The sequence below is a fragment of the Prenolepis imparis genome, unplaced genomic scaffold, assembly GCF_030444845.1.
Source record: "Prenolepis imparis isolate NDT839.2.m4 unplaced genomic scaffold, iyPreImpa1.0 SCAF_13, whole genome shotgun sequence".
Classification (NCBI taxonomy): Eukaryota; Metazoa; Arthropoda; class Insecta; order Hymenoptera; family Formicidae; genus Prenolepis; species Prenolepis imparis.
Window position 1 is genome coordinate 5,718,445 of NW_028141171.1, and position 15,132 is coordinate 5,733,576.

A 15,132-nucleotide genomic window follows, 5' to 3' on the forward strand; every position below is an offset into this window, starting at 1 on the left:
ATAATATTAATAATTATATAACAATAATAAAAAATATTTTCTTTAATGAATATTATATTTTAATGTAAAAAAAGTCTTTTTTTTTACTTTTTCTCTCTCTTTCTTTCTTTTCTCTAATAAACTTCATCGACTAATATTGGAAATTTGTTAAAAAGAATTATTAATAAAAAGATTTGAAACTTCATAGTTCTTGTTTTGCAAAAATGTTTGATAGAGAATAGACAAAATGTTTTTATTAAAATTATGCATAAAAAGACTAATAAAATTGTTTGACAAGTACATAACGCACACACACTATGATTATATTCAAAACTATTCTTTCTTGTTGCAAATTACACAACGAAAAGGAATTCTATATTTTTTAGGCTATATTTCTTCTAGAAGAAATTATTTCTTCAAATATTGCACCGTTATTTACTGAACATCCTGTACAAGTCACGCTATTCTGTTATATTTTGATAGATGTGTAATTAAGTCCCATACTGAATCATAAGTGGTAGATCGGTCATAAAACATTGGGGAACCTTGAGGGTTCCCTCAGTCACGAGTGATGGGTTAACCACAAGCACAGCATCTATATATCTAACAAGCAGACCCAACTGCCAAGTTGTTATGCTGAAGCTGCTTGTTTGCAGTAACAGATCACGAATCTTTTATATTGATCACAGATCGCAAAGCGTTATTTACTTTATGCCAAGTGATGTGTTGAGAGAGACGGACTAGTTTTAAAATTTTATTAACTAATACAAAACAGAAAGTAAACTTGGTAAACTTTGTTGAAAAATTGCGCTGATAACTTTAACCAACTCTAGATATTGACAACCGAATATAACGATTTATTCTGTCCATTGCTTTAATCCCAAGACAGTTATCATTCGGGAGCTCGATACTTCGAAAGATAACTCTGCAATGCGTAAGTAAGGGAATACCTAAAGGGTCCTCTGAGAGTTCTTTAGCAAGAGCGAGAAAAAGAGGGAAAAAGATATAGGATTAAAGAACATTCGAGTGATGATTGCATAATGTATCGGTTTCAAATGTTATCCATTTTACTAATTTCAATTATTTAGTATAATAACGAATAAAAAAAGAATGCAATAAATTCTCGCTTAATGCAGATATTCATTGCACAGAAAATTGTAATTTTTTGCTGTGTGTCTTCGTATTTTTTTATTCGGGAATTCGCTCCTTCTTTCTCTTCTTAATTTTTCAGAGAGTATTAGATAATTTTACACAACAATTAATGTTTCACCTACGAAATTGCTACGAACTTTCACGACCGCTAATGTATTTTTGCCCGAGAAAGGATATCCGTTACACCGATACGACGTACCGCACGTAATTATCTTAACGCGCGATAATTTTGAGATTTTTCAGGGAAATTTCGAACGCGGTAAAGCGAGCGCGGCGGAACACTCGCAAGCGTCGGCTCGATTATCGCAACTAGGGCGTCGCGACGCGGACAATAAATAATGCGACGCTAATAAACCCGGCCGCGTACACGGCGCGGCACGATGCAATTTCACGTGGGAATGCGCTCCTCTTTTTTTCCGCGCGAGGCGACGTCGCGCGGTGCGCTGCACCGCGTCGCGACGCGACACGACGCGGCGCATTGCTCGTTGTTGCGTGAAACTGTTGAGCGGAAAAGCGATGCCGACTTATGCAAACGACGCGCTTTACGCGCGCGTCGCGACGCGCTTAACGAACGCTCTGAAAGTAATACAACACCGTGTGAGAAAGCCGATCATTGGATTTTTATTACATTATTTAAATACTCCCCTTTCTCTTCTCCCCCACCCTTTTCTTTCTCTCGCGGAAATTTACAACGAAAAAATTCTCCTTGTAAATTATTAAGTCTAGTCACAATTGTTCTGTTTCTATATTTCATTTTTGTTTCTTCATTTTTCATACTTTGATCTTCTTTAATATAATCTTTAAATTTTTCCTCTATTAAAGTTCACGGATTTTTTTATACAATAATATTATATAATTAGCAGTAGAATATATATATTTAAATTAATTATATCTATTCAAAATTATATTTATATTTATTTTTTCATCAAAAATAAAACGTAATTGAATAATTTTTCGAATGAAATATATTTCGATAATAAAATGTCGTTATCAACTACTCGATTAATAAATATTTAAAATATCGCGACAATTAAAATATCGCATCAAATGTCCACAATTTTGCGGAACAGTTTCCTCGTCGTTTTTTCATTATTATCTCGTAAAAAAAGAAAATTTTTTTGCCCGCGTTTATTTTCCGAGAAGCGAAATACTTTAAATTTACAGTGAAATTTAATAACTCGCCGAACGCAGAGGGAATTTATATTTTCGTTAATTAATGCGCGATTCGCATATCTAACTGGCGTTATTCCTGTTTTTCTTTGCGAGTTAAAAATTAAATGTTCAAGCAGATTAAAAAGGCGAAATATTTTTACCTAATCAACAGGTGTACATTCAGATATCAAAAGGGTTGATGAAAACGGTAGAATTTGACAATATCGTTGTGAATTGTATTACATAAATAAATCTCGCGTCTTGTCTAATTTCAACGTGAATTTCCGATGATTGATGATACCGCGCGAGTATGCTAAACTATCAGACATGGCTGCTGGGTTAATCGATAACAGTATTTATTTGCAGACAATTGTATATTTAACTGTCGTATATCATTGTTGCCCAGTTATCCCTGGTTGCAACTACGTTATTTATTGGCGATATCACGAAACGCGTGAACTCTTGAATATGTAATCCTAAATATTGATATTACTACAAGTTTTAGTACTCGCGTAAAACGAGAGTCCATAGAAATAAAAAAAGTTATACGATTATTAAAAGTTATTTTTGATAGTAACTATAATTCTGATAAAATCAATAATTATCCTGACATCAATCAGCGTTATATGAATCGAGCATGCTATAATTCTTGGATTAATTTCAAGCGGTTTTTACGTCAGTAAGATTTTGATTTGAAGCTTATAGTTGTTAACTCGCTCCTACCGTAAATTGCAGTTTATGTCTACTTCACAATTTATTTCCGCTGTGAGAAGATCATTGCGAACCTTTATTGCCCATTGTAAAGAATAGTTTGCAGATGCCAGTAACACTTCTTCCTGTTACATAGCTCTCAAATATACTCGGAAACACATGCCAAAGTACCTCATGTCATAATGTGTTATTGTACCGTATAATTATTTACGTTTTATAAAATGTGAGTTTTGTGCATACTAAATTTAATCAAATGAATTAAAATTCTGTCAAAATAAAATCCATTTAAATTTAAACAAAAATTTTATTGCATAATTTTATTGCGCAATTCTTTTTTAATAAAAATTTCTTGGAACAAAATCAATATCTAATACCTATATAAAATTTAATATAAATCTTAATCATGCACAAATGCGCAATAATATCTTGTAAAATATATATGTATATATTAAAATTAAAAAATTGCGAGGGATGATTTTGTCCCAAGACATTTTTATTAAAAAAGAATCGCGGATAAAATTGTGCAATAAAATCTTCAGCTTAATTTGAAATAGATTTTATAACAAATAAATCTATTAAAGTTAATATTAAATAGATTTTTAATTCATTTGATTAAACTTGGTATGTACATTGCTCACATTTTATGCAATACGTAAATCGTTTCATATACATATCACATTTTTATTATAAGAATATTGACTTCCCATTTGTCAATATACGCGACAATGTGATACTTGCATCAGTATGCATCGCAACACGGCTTTGGGTTGCAGTTTCACGAATGCTCGGAGATTTTTAGAACAACGTAAAAACCTTCGTGCCTCTCAGAGCCTCCTCGGATTCTCTCCGTCTTCTCTTTCTCTCTCTCTCTTTTTCTCTCGCGAGAATTACGAAATCCCCTAACACGTCGCGAATAATGCACACTGGTGCATCCGGGATGATGCGGATACGCGAATGCGTGAATACGTGCGTGCGTGTTTCATGTCTCGTCGCTCGTTCTCGCGCGATCGAGTTTACTCGCTCGCACACGTCTAGGCGCGCGTCGACTCGCTGAAATTTAATTTGTCCCGAGGCAAAACTGGTTCCGTCTCCATTTTCTACGCTATTCCTGAAACGTACCGCCTGTCGCGAGGATAAGCCAGAAATCGGAGCAAGAAGCGAAAATCGCGAAAAATAAGAAATAATGAAATCAAAGATACATAGTTTGTACGAGGTATCAGACTGTTATTAGTTTACGATATCAAATCTTGATTGTTTGGAAGAAAAGAATAATAATTAATTGGTGACTCATCAAATTTGTACTCGATAATTGAATAAAGGCAGCTTGCATTGGGGGGAGGGGGGAGACAATCGATATTTTCAAATAAAAATCTAAGTAAAGTGTTCTTCTTTCTTTTTCGCAGCTTTAGCTTTTTAACAAAGCTTTGCGCAGTTCACATATGATGCTTTTTTTATTCCTAAAATATGCTGCAGAGCTTATTGTTAAATTAAGGGCACTATGTTTGTACAATTTGGTATCTTATGATAGTTATATATATATCGTGTACGTGTGTGCATTAACAGAAGAGTGCATGCATTTGTAACTACGTAAATCTTAAATCTTTCAAAATGGACTGTCGATCGCTGCTTACGTAAGTTCATAAATCGAAAATAGACGGTATCGCTTTGTTTCTAGCCAAATATTTAAATATTTTATCTTGCCGCCTTTTAAATAAAATAGCAACGTTACTATCGGCTTTTGCACGTATTGAGAGGCTCTGTGACCGAAACGAAAATGCTCGAATATAATATCCAATTCACGAGGAAGAATAGATGTTTATTTGTCAGCAGCATACGATATCAACAGTGCATTCATTAACCAAATATAAAATATTTAAATTACTGCGTTATATAATACATATGTATATATATAGAAGTAGTATATTATACCATATTTTTAAAAAATATTAATTTTTAATTATTTTAAAATCTTTTTTTCTTAATAAAAATGTCGAAAAACATCAAACATTGTATGTATATGTATATAACGTGTAAAATATTTCGCGCATCTAATGGAAAGTTTTGCTATAAAAAATGTTATATATTACATTTTTGTTTTTCACAGAAAAATCTTTTCATATCTTTTTTCTACTAATAACAAATAAAACTGTTCTATTATAATTTTACCCCCAATATATAAAACTGTCGATGAATATAAAATATTTCATAGTATTTAAAATATCATAGGATTTAAAATACTCATAGGATTTAAAATAATTCATAATATTTAAAAATTAATAATTAAAAATGTGCAATTATAGAGGTTTTAAAATTTTCGATCAGAAAATAGAATTTTTTCAGTAGATAACAAAGAAATAAAAACATCGAGCGGCAAAAAGTATTGCAGAGGGAAGAGAATATGATGCGACTAGAGCATCCACGTACACTTTCTGCATCTCTATGCTCGATGTCTTTATCCACAGATCTTTCTGCATACGCTTGATCGAAGGATGCAACCAAGAGTACGGCATCCTTGGATGCATTCTCGCGGAGGCTAATGTACGAACATTCGTGCATTCGTTCTCCGTTTATTTATTCGTACTTTTATTTCCGAGATAAACTCTCCTCTTGCCTTCCATCCATGGCGTCTTCCTTCCAGCAGATTTCCGTCTTATTGTGTCGCCTAGCGTTTCTCTTATCAGAGAAACGCTCGTGAAAGCAATGTCGAAGGAAGACGCGCGTCGGCATTTCTGTTTGAGAGATTCCGTTAAAGAATATGTACGCGTTAGCGGAATAATAATAATAATAATAAAATTGAAAGGAGAGAGGAGAATAACATCAACAATGATGAAAATAAATAAAACGGATGTCAATTCAATAATAATAAAAATAAGTATAAAGATTTTTGGAGTATAAAAGAAAATGAAAAAAATTGATATCTACAATTATAGTTCCGCTTTAAATAGATGAACGGTTGAATGTAATTTGATATGTAATGAATATAATCGATTTTTTTTTATTGCAGCTGTTTTTAGAGAAAAACATGTCTCCAAAATGACTTAAATATTTAAGTATCAAAAAGTTATCTTGATCTCTCTCTCTATATTAAACTTTTCTTTAAATAATAGATTTTGCATATCTCTAAAACATGTCATTGCGTATCAATAATAAATCTCACGATGAAATGCACGAATGTTCGCATCTTGTACATATATAATATAACCAATTATTTTAATATAACAGACCCTTGCACTGACCTTAACACACGTTGCAAAGATCTGTCAATAATTTACGCGATGATGTAGGCTGAAGATCTGTCGATGATTACTGCTCGATGATTTGGGCTCCTGATTTTGAAGAAGGACAATCCTCTTGACTAACACTCGCGTGACTCGACATATATCTAACACTCCCGACTCCCGATATTAATCTGCACATATACGAGGACGCGTAAAGATGACGAAAATGCGAAGATACGTCGTATTAGGCCCTGCGCACAATAGGAAAAATATTAGGAATAAATATGAAATATTAGGAATAATAATTATTTTAAAATAATAAAATCAGAAAAACTCTAATATAAAAATACAAATTCAGGTATAAAGGACTCTTACTAGTTTATTAGCCCTTACTAGTCCTTTATACTCGAATTTGTATTTTTATATCAGAGTTTTTTCGATTTTATTATTTTACAATAATTTTTATTCCTAATATTTAATATTTGTTCCTAATATTTTCTCTATTGTACGCAGGGTTTTACGTGCGACGACAATTAAAGTCACCGATACTATGCTTGTCGCGACAAGTACTGCTTCAAGGTTAAAGTGCCGCCCTCGGGCGGCAACAACTCGCGCGTAATGTTAGGTTATAAAATACACTAATTACGATTTAACCACGCCATACGTAACCCGTAATGTAATTATACGCGTGATATATGTAATTCGATACTTTCGACATTAATTCGCACGTATTACCGATATTTGCCGAGGAAAACACAACATGGCGGTGAAATATGCATATATATACGAATGTATTGTATACCTGTCGCCGCGCCGGATTGTTTCGACATTCATTCATTCGTGATTTAACACTTTCGATCCCCGATTGCGCTTCGACACTAATATTTAACACGTTGCAATAACGACGCGACGTCGACGTTCTCAATCAAAAAAAGAAAAAAACTAATACTCACACGCAGGACTCGCCTCTTTTTCACGACGAAAGGCTGCGAGACGTCTTGACTCGACGACGACACGACGATTAGTGGCGGCGATCTTCCGCGGCTCCAAGTCGCACGTGTATTTGGCCCAGTAGTCTGATGTTTTTCGAATCTTCCGATATTAAAGTATATAAATTGCGATTTGGAATTGCATTAATTAATCCGAGAGATGCAAAAAAGCGTCCGATACTCGTTCTCGTTCAATTAACTCGTAGGTATAAACTGCCTCGATTTCAAACTGCCGTTGTCCCGTTTAAAGTTCTTATGCCATAAATTATATCTATGACACTAGAGATGCGAACTATGCAGAATGTTTCCAAGCGTTTTGATTGGTCCAGCAGAATAAGACTATTTTAGTTACTTTTTCCTGATTGGTCAATCAAATGTTTCGAAATATTAGCAAGTGCACTTCTAGTGCAGATCAAAGAAAGAAAGAGAGAGAGAGAGAGAGATAGAGAGACAGAGAGACAGAGAGACAGAGAGAGAGAGAGAGAGAGAGAGAGAGAGAGAGAGAGAGAGAGAGAGACAGAGAGAGAGAGAGACAGAGAGAGAGAGAGAGAGAAACTTAATTAAATTTTAAATATTCCGTCAATATCATAAACGATCGTGATCCGATTGCAGATGGAAAAATTATTACGAATTGTTATTATCTTTATTTATTTGTTCACGACAATAAAGATGTCTTTACGTTTTTCGAGAAATATAATTAATCAGAAAGAAAATCGTACATATGTGTAAGTAATGCAATATTACGTATGTCGTGTAATATCAAATACGCCGAACAAATAATATCATGCGATCACATAAAGTGTTAATTAGTATCGATATTTAATTGAGCATTGAGAGTATCAGATTGCTCATCGATTGTTGAAACATTTGATTTTACGAAAAGCAAACTTTGCTATTATTATTACGTCGTGCTGTCACGTGTTACGTTAATCAATTTTATTAATTATTATATGCCAAATATATCTCTTAATTGATTACAATATTATCGTACATGTTTAAATGAATATATAACGTTACGTATTTCCGAAGCATTTTTAACAATTTTTTTTGATAAATTAAAGAGTTTATTTCTACAACTTTTCCTTAATTCATTATTTTAGAAAATAAAAATTTTTATAATTATTAATTTATTATTAATTAATTAATTTATTTATTATGTTTATTATTGTAAATTATAGTGACTAAACGAAATGGTGATATATGGTGTTATTTGTCAAATATTTGTCAAATTAGAAGCGCTTCTTATGATATATGAATAAACATTTTGTGTGCCATCTATCAAACAATGTTGTTAATGATTTTAAAAAATTTCAAACGTAGAGCACACTCTTGTGAAAAGTGCGTGAACCGGGGTTCAATAAGTATAGCGCGCCCTTTTATATCTGAGCTAATTACTTAATAATTCGCGTGATTTTTGCGAATATCAATGCGAGTTTCGTAGCCACGAATTAATCGAGCATCGAATCGAGCATCGGACAACTGTCGGATTAATTAGCGCGATTCCGGTATACAGGATGATGCGTTATTAATCGAAAATTCGCAGCGTGTTGCTTTGTTGGAAATTCAAAGCGTGAAGTTGCCGCTAGTCTCATTAACTGTCGCGTCGTCGCAGAGTAAAGGCGTCTCCGCGTTTCTCGTCGTAAAAATAAATTGTATTGTGAGTATTAATATCGAGATTATCGGTATCGCGCGATAAATTATCATAAAGTATTAAATAGCATCGAGGCGCAACTTAATTGAATTGAGAGTATCGAAGGTATTAGATCGACGAGCTGAATATCGAAACATCCCGGAAGAATCTAACGGCAAGTAATTTCACCATTATTATAGCATCTCTCGCTCGACAATACGCGCATAAATTAATATCGGAATTATCGAATTACTAATATTCTCGAAAATATCGAACTGCTATTTCATACTTTATGTACCGCGCGGTTGTTGTTGAGTCGCAGCGCATTTTATAATGTATAATAGTGTTTGCAAAATTTACAGGGAGCATTCGGCGCGACTGTGTGACGTGTGACGTGTGACGTATGAGGGGCTGTGACGTATGAGCGCGTAACCTTCACGCAGTCACAAGTATGTGTTCGTGGATTAGTCGTCGTCGTGTCGTCCTGCCGTTCGCATCTAATCGAAATATCTCCGCGTTTTCGTGATTTTTACGCCTAGTGAATTTTATATGCGCCTAGTGAATTTTATATGCGCGAATATATTAATGTCGGGAGTGCCGTATCGAGTGTCGTGCGATATATATTATATTATACTGTCACGTTCTTTCCGCGATATTTATTTTGTCGAACATAAATCGCGCGTGTCGAAAATATAATTGCGATTGTAATGTATAGTCGCGAGATGCGTTCTTATTTAACTTACGCGAATAAGTTCACCGCGTCGCGAGTGTGTGTTACATCGCCATCGATCATTAAGAGGTTCCTGCATCGTATTAATTAAGGTTAGCATATTATAATATTAATCGAGATATTTGATAATTACGATTATCCAAAATAAATATGTATATTATTTTTCTATATACATATATATAATTTTTCTATATACATATATATAATTTTTATGTAAGATAGCGATTTTTGCCTTTGATTTTGCAAAACGTATAACATGAGATTTTTAAATCGACTTGATGTATCAAAAGATCCTTTGTATCTGCATATTTCGCGCAAAAGTCTGAAAGATTGAAGCGCACACATATACATGAATGCATGCACATACATCCCACTGCACGTTTTGCCATAACAATCGAACGACTAAGCCGATTATAGCAATCAATATGTCAAAAAATCAAGTGCGTGTCCTAGTTATACTACGGACAATTGCAAATCGTTATAAATTCCGAATTCAACATGGCTGCCGTTTATATTTTTTATAGCGATGTGTGAAAGTACTAGAGAGCTATATCGATGATATATTTGAAATAGACATACACATTTAAAATGACATAAAAAACGGATTCACAATTTTTGTGTATAAGAATTTAAATATTTTAATTTTTCAATAATATTCGAGTTATTTTGAAAACTGATTTAGAGAATGGTCCAATTTATGACTTTAATTTAATGACATACATTTTCTAAATAAATAATAAATTTATATATCTCAAATACATTTAAATAATATTTTTTAGGAATAAAAAAACAATCAAAAAATTTTTATATTGATATATAAAATATTTTTAAATATCAATTTAAAAATAAATACCTATATATTTATTTAAACAACATGAATTAGAATAAAGTATAGTTTTATTAATGTAATAATTATTGAAATAACAATAAATAAAAATTATTATATATATTGTATTTAAAAATTTTTTATAAATTAAATTTAAATATAGTTAAATTTTTATATAGTAAAATTTTTATTTATTGTTATTTTAGAAATTATTACATTAATTAAAAATAATAAAACTCTACTTTATTCTAATTTATGTTATTTAAATAAATATATATTTATTTTAAATTTATTATATTTAAAAATATTTTATATATCAATATACAATTTTTTGTTGTTGCTTCTTATTCCAAAAAATATTATTAAATATGTATATGTATACATTTTTTAAAAAACTTTGCTACATTATTTAAATAATATAATTTATTTCCATGATAATCAATCAATATCACTAATAATTAAAACTTAAATATTATTAAATATTATTAAACATTATTATTAATATAAATACATATTGCAAAAGATTTTTTCCATTCTATTTATACAGAGAGAGAATTTTCTCTTAGAATTTATCCTGAAAATCATGATAATCGTGGGATAATATGGTATGGAAAGAATTTTATGAAAATTTCTCTGATTAATATTTATCACAATAAACATAATAATATCTACACGTTAAAATATAAAACATGTTTGAGTAATTTTACCATGCAGTTTAGTAAAATTAATCAAACATGTTTTATATTTTATTGTGATATAGATATTATTATTTGTATTGTGATAAATATTAATCAGAGAAATTCTCATAAAATTTTTTCCATACCATATTGTCCCACGATTACCATGATTTTCAGGGTAAATTCTAAAAGAAAATTCTCTCTGTGTAGCATTCAAAACATTGAATTAATAGAAATTACATGAAATCTATAATTTTCGTCAAGAAAGTTATATGCATTTTGACATTTTTGTTGAGAATATAATTTGCATCGAATCAAATAATTCTGGCATGTCATGTATATTAAACAATAGTAATAATAACACATGCAAATGTAACAGGAATCCCGAGCGGTTCGTTGCGGGAATTCTCCGCCGCAAGGGAAAACGGTTTGTGGGGGTGGTTTCCGCTTGTTTAACCTTGCCGGATTAATTTGACCGTTGTCGATGGACTCTTTTCACCCTCTCCCTCCTTCTCTTTTTCCTTTTTTTTCGCTCGCTCGCGAAGATGCGCACCGGGATTCGCGGCCTTGATTTATGCCGAAATCGGCGCCGTTTATTATCAGTCTCTCCCCTTCCCCCTTCGACTGCCCAAACCATTCCTAGCACTGCTGAATGTGTGCATGCGTGAAATTGGAAACGCAGACAAGCGTCCATGCAAATTTAACCCGTCCGTCTGTCCGCCATTCGACTCTCTGGCCGACAAAGAAGGAAGTTCCGTATCTACCATCCTCCCCCCGTTCCTACCATTCCTTGTTCTACCGCCACCAGCCTGTGTCTCGTTCACGAATTCTCAGGGGATGGAAGGAAGGAAGCATCGTATAGAAAGTCTGATGTGGGATGTTTTGGGCAATGTTGGGTATATTTACAATTAGTAAAACGGTAGCAAGCAGAATGATCCTTATGCATTAAAATGCAATATTTATTAAAATAAATAAAAGTGAATAAATTCTACTATATTTATTATTTATATTCTATTTTTTTATAAAGATATTTTTTATTTTATAAATATCTGTAAAATATAAAATTAAAAATAAAATGATACATACATACACGTGTATATGTGTGTATATATATAATTTTGTTTAAAATTTTATATTTTGTGGATATTTCAAAAATAAAAATATCTTTATAATAAAACAAATAAATAATAAATATGTAATGCTTATTTTATATATTTATTAATATAGTTGCTATTTATAAATAACGTAAGATGTTCCAAAACTCGGATCTTTCTTCAATTAATCTTTTTGATGAATTTGAAGACGATTTTTTTTAATTGAATTTTTTTGATTTGAAGACGACAAAGTAAATAATGATAAATGATAATATTATTTTTTTTATTATACCTTTTTTTTAATATTGTATTTTTGTAAATTTTAAACAAATTTTTTAAATTTAAAATTTACTTAAAATTAATTCAAGAATTTGATTTTATTATTTAGTTTCAATCCTAAGGCTTCAGTTTATTCAAGAAGCCTTTTTCGATCTTTATTTAGAAACCATAAATCTCGCAATATTTTCGTTGAAGAGAAAAATGAATTAAAAAATATATAATATACAAAAATTATTCGAGCGCGCGTGCAATATTTTTGTAATACTCTATATTTACATTTTTTTATTTCCATTGTAGTTGAATTGTAGATGAATCTCAATGTATCGAATAAATAATGAGTAATGAATGGTATATAGGAATAATTTATAGAGATTCGCCTAAAGCGCAATATACAGAGCAGAATAATGCGTTATATAGTAGTGCACTGTCAATTGCTAAATGTGACAAAGTCATGTAATGGATGCAAATCTTGCCCTCAATAATAGAGCTTAATTAATTTCAATGGTGTAATTGTTGATCGTGTAGTCTCAAATTGCTCGAATAATTCACTTGTATTCGCTGCAGGGAAAACTTTGCATCGCGAAAAGAAACTTTTAGACCCAATTAATCTCTAAGAAAATAATTCGTAAATTATAATTTTAGTGTTCACTGTGTGAGAAACTTTCTTTATCTTATTTATCAATTTTATAAGCGTTAAATGGTGTTAAAATTATTTTTATATAAAATTATTTTCGAGTGGAAAGATATATTTCTGTATAATCTCGTATTCAGTGCATATTTAAATAAGTTTTTAAATATATTTTAAATATAAAATTTTTTCTAAAAAATGTATGTGCATCAATTTGTATTTCTATTTTGCTGACATTTAGAAAATTAATTTTTCCAACTTTAGGATAATTATTGTTCTTTCTCTATCTTATAACTGATTCTTATTAAATCTCATAATTTTTCAAATTACTGAATGATTTTCTTTTCTTGAAACATGATTTAATGAATATTAATTTTATTATTGGAAAATATCTCAGTGACAATTATTTTTGTTGATTCCAAATTTAATTGTTAAACGTTATTTTAATTATTATTTTAGAAGAATATTTTTAGTAAATAATGATGAAAGTAGAGACAATATAGTTTGATAGTTTTACTAATTTGTAGAATTATTTAATATTAAATAAAGCTATTATTTTTATGATTTATGATAATTATTAACTTTATTATTGGCAAATGTTTTAGTACATACTTTGATCACATACATATATCGCAATCGATTCTGATTAAATAATTTTAATATGATAAAGCTACGGGAATTATTATTTTAAATAATTGATTTTAGTAAAGATAGTTTGATCTATTTTTGTGAAATACATAATATACTAAATTAAATTAAATTATAATCAAATCACCGATACTTATTTTAATCCTCATATGCTTGGATATATTTATAACTATTTTTATTATTAATACGCGAATAATGATAATACATAAAAAAGAGTTGCTTCTTCTCTTCTCTTATTATTTTAAACAATGTTACATCTGGATTTAACTTTATTTATAGATTGAAGCTTCTCTGTTTTATAAAATAAAGTCTAATGTATCTGTTACTATGTTTGCTTCCTGATTAATTTATAGATGATTATAGTACTTTCGAATGTTGCATTTAATTTCGCTCTGGTTGGGTTATTGGGAATATTCAATACTAATTAATTAGTCACTGTCACTTACCACTAGTGCGTTTGTCATTTACAAACCTATCTTCTCCTGGTGCCTACATTTCCACGATTGAGATTCGTTTCATGAATTAGCAAATTTTTTTATCAAACGAACAAATTAATTTCAACCAATGTTTATTTATCTATTTTATACGCAGGAATAATATTGAAGAGAACGTTAAATCAAGATTTCTTGTGTGTATAACTATTTTTTTAAAATAAAATTACATTTATTTTTTGAAACTCGGGAATTTGTAGATGATTTTACTTACGCTCATTTATTTTACATATGCTGCATTTTAAACATATTATTATAGTTAGAATATGAAAACAACGTATCTCGATATTGTATGCACAAAAGTAATTGGTAAGTCGATTCACACACACAAGAAAACTTGTCGATATATCTTAATATGCGTACACGAAATGCTAATGCGTTAAGAGTGTATCAGCTACAGGTGCCTCAATGGCGTGTGAAAGCTTCCTCTATTTTTATTCTTCTCTTTCTGTTCTTCTCTCTTTTTCCTCTATTCCTCCTCCCCGTTTCTGCGCTTCCTACACAGATATTAAAATCAATACGGTATGCGTTTGACTGGTACACCGTATGCACCGCCATTACCGCATGCATCGGCTACGTATGTGCGATCCACCCTCTCCTACATTTGCCCCCACAATCATCCCGCACTATATCCATTCTCTCTGTTCCCTCCTTTTCGCCACCCCTTTCTCTCCTTGCGGATGCACGCGAGAATTGCAGCTGCAGCTGTAATGTCTTGCAGTCAACATGCATGGTTGAGGGGATAAGTCGAAGTGTGAACCGTTAAGGGAAAGATGAAGGACTGGAGGAATTTGACGTACAGTCAAGAACGGCTTTAGAAAATGACAAAAAGTGTTGGATATAATAAATGATCTAATCGGTATAGTTAGAGAGTACACTCTCTTGAGTATTTTTATCTCGAGTATTCGAGTCTTGGAGTTTCTAGGAT

At 31.2% G+C, this 15,132-nt stretch overlaps 1 protein-coding gene and 1 long non-coding RNA gene across 7 annotated transcripts in view; one reads left to right on the forward strand and one right to left on the reverse strand.

Moving 5' to 3' along the window:
* The window catches only part of LOC145944708 (uncharacterized), a 189,807-nt gene that overhangs the window by 39,891 nt on the left and 134,784 nt on the right, over window positions 1–15,132 (reverse strand). The gene's annotated exons all lie outside the window — the stretch shown is intronic.
* Window positions 1–15,132, forward strand: part of LOC145944705 (uncharacterized) — a 171,760-nt gene that overhangs the window by 23,415 nt on the left and 133,213 nt on the right. The window contains exon 1 of one of the 6 annotated variants that reach the window (XM_083053242.1): window positions 9,249–9,653. The exons of the other annotated variants lie outside the window; for them this stretch is intronic. The gene's annotated coding sequence lies outside the window, so the exon portion shown is untranslated. Of the gene's footprint in view, window positions 1–9,248; window positions 9,654–15,132 lie in introns of those variants that run through there. 6 annotated transcript variants of the gene reach the window in all.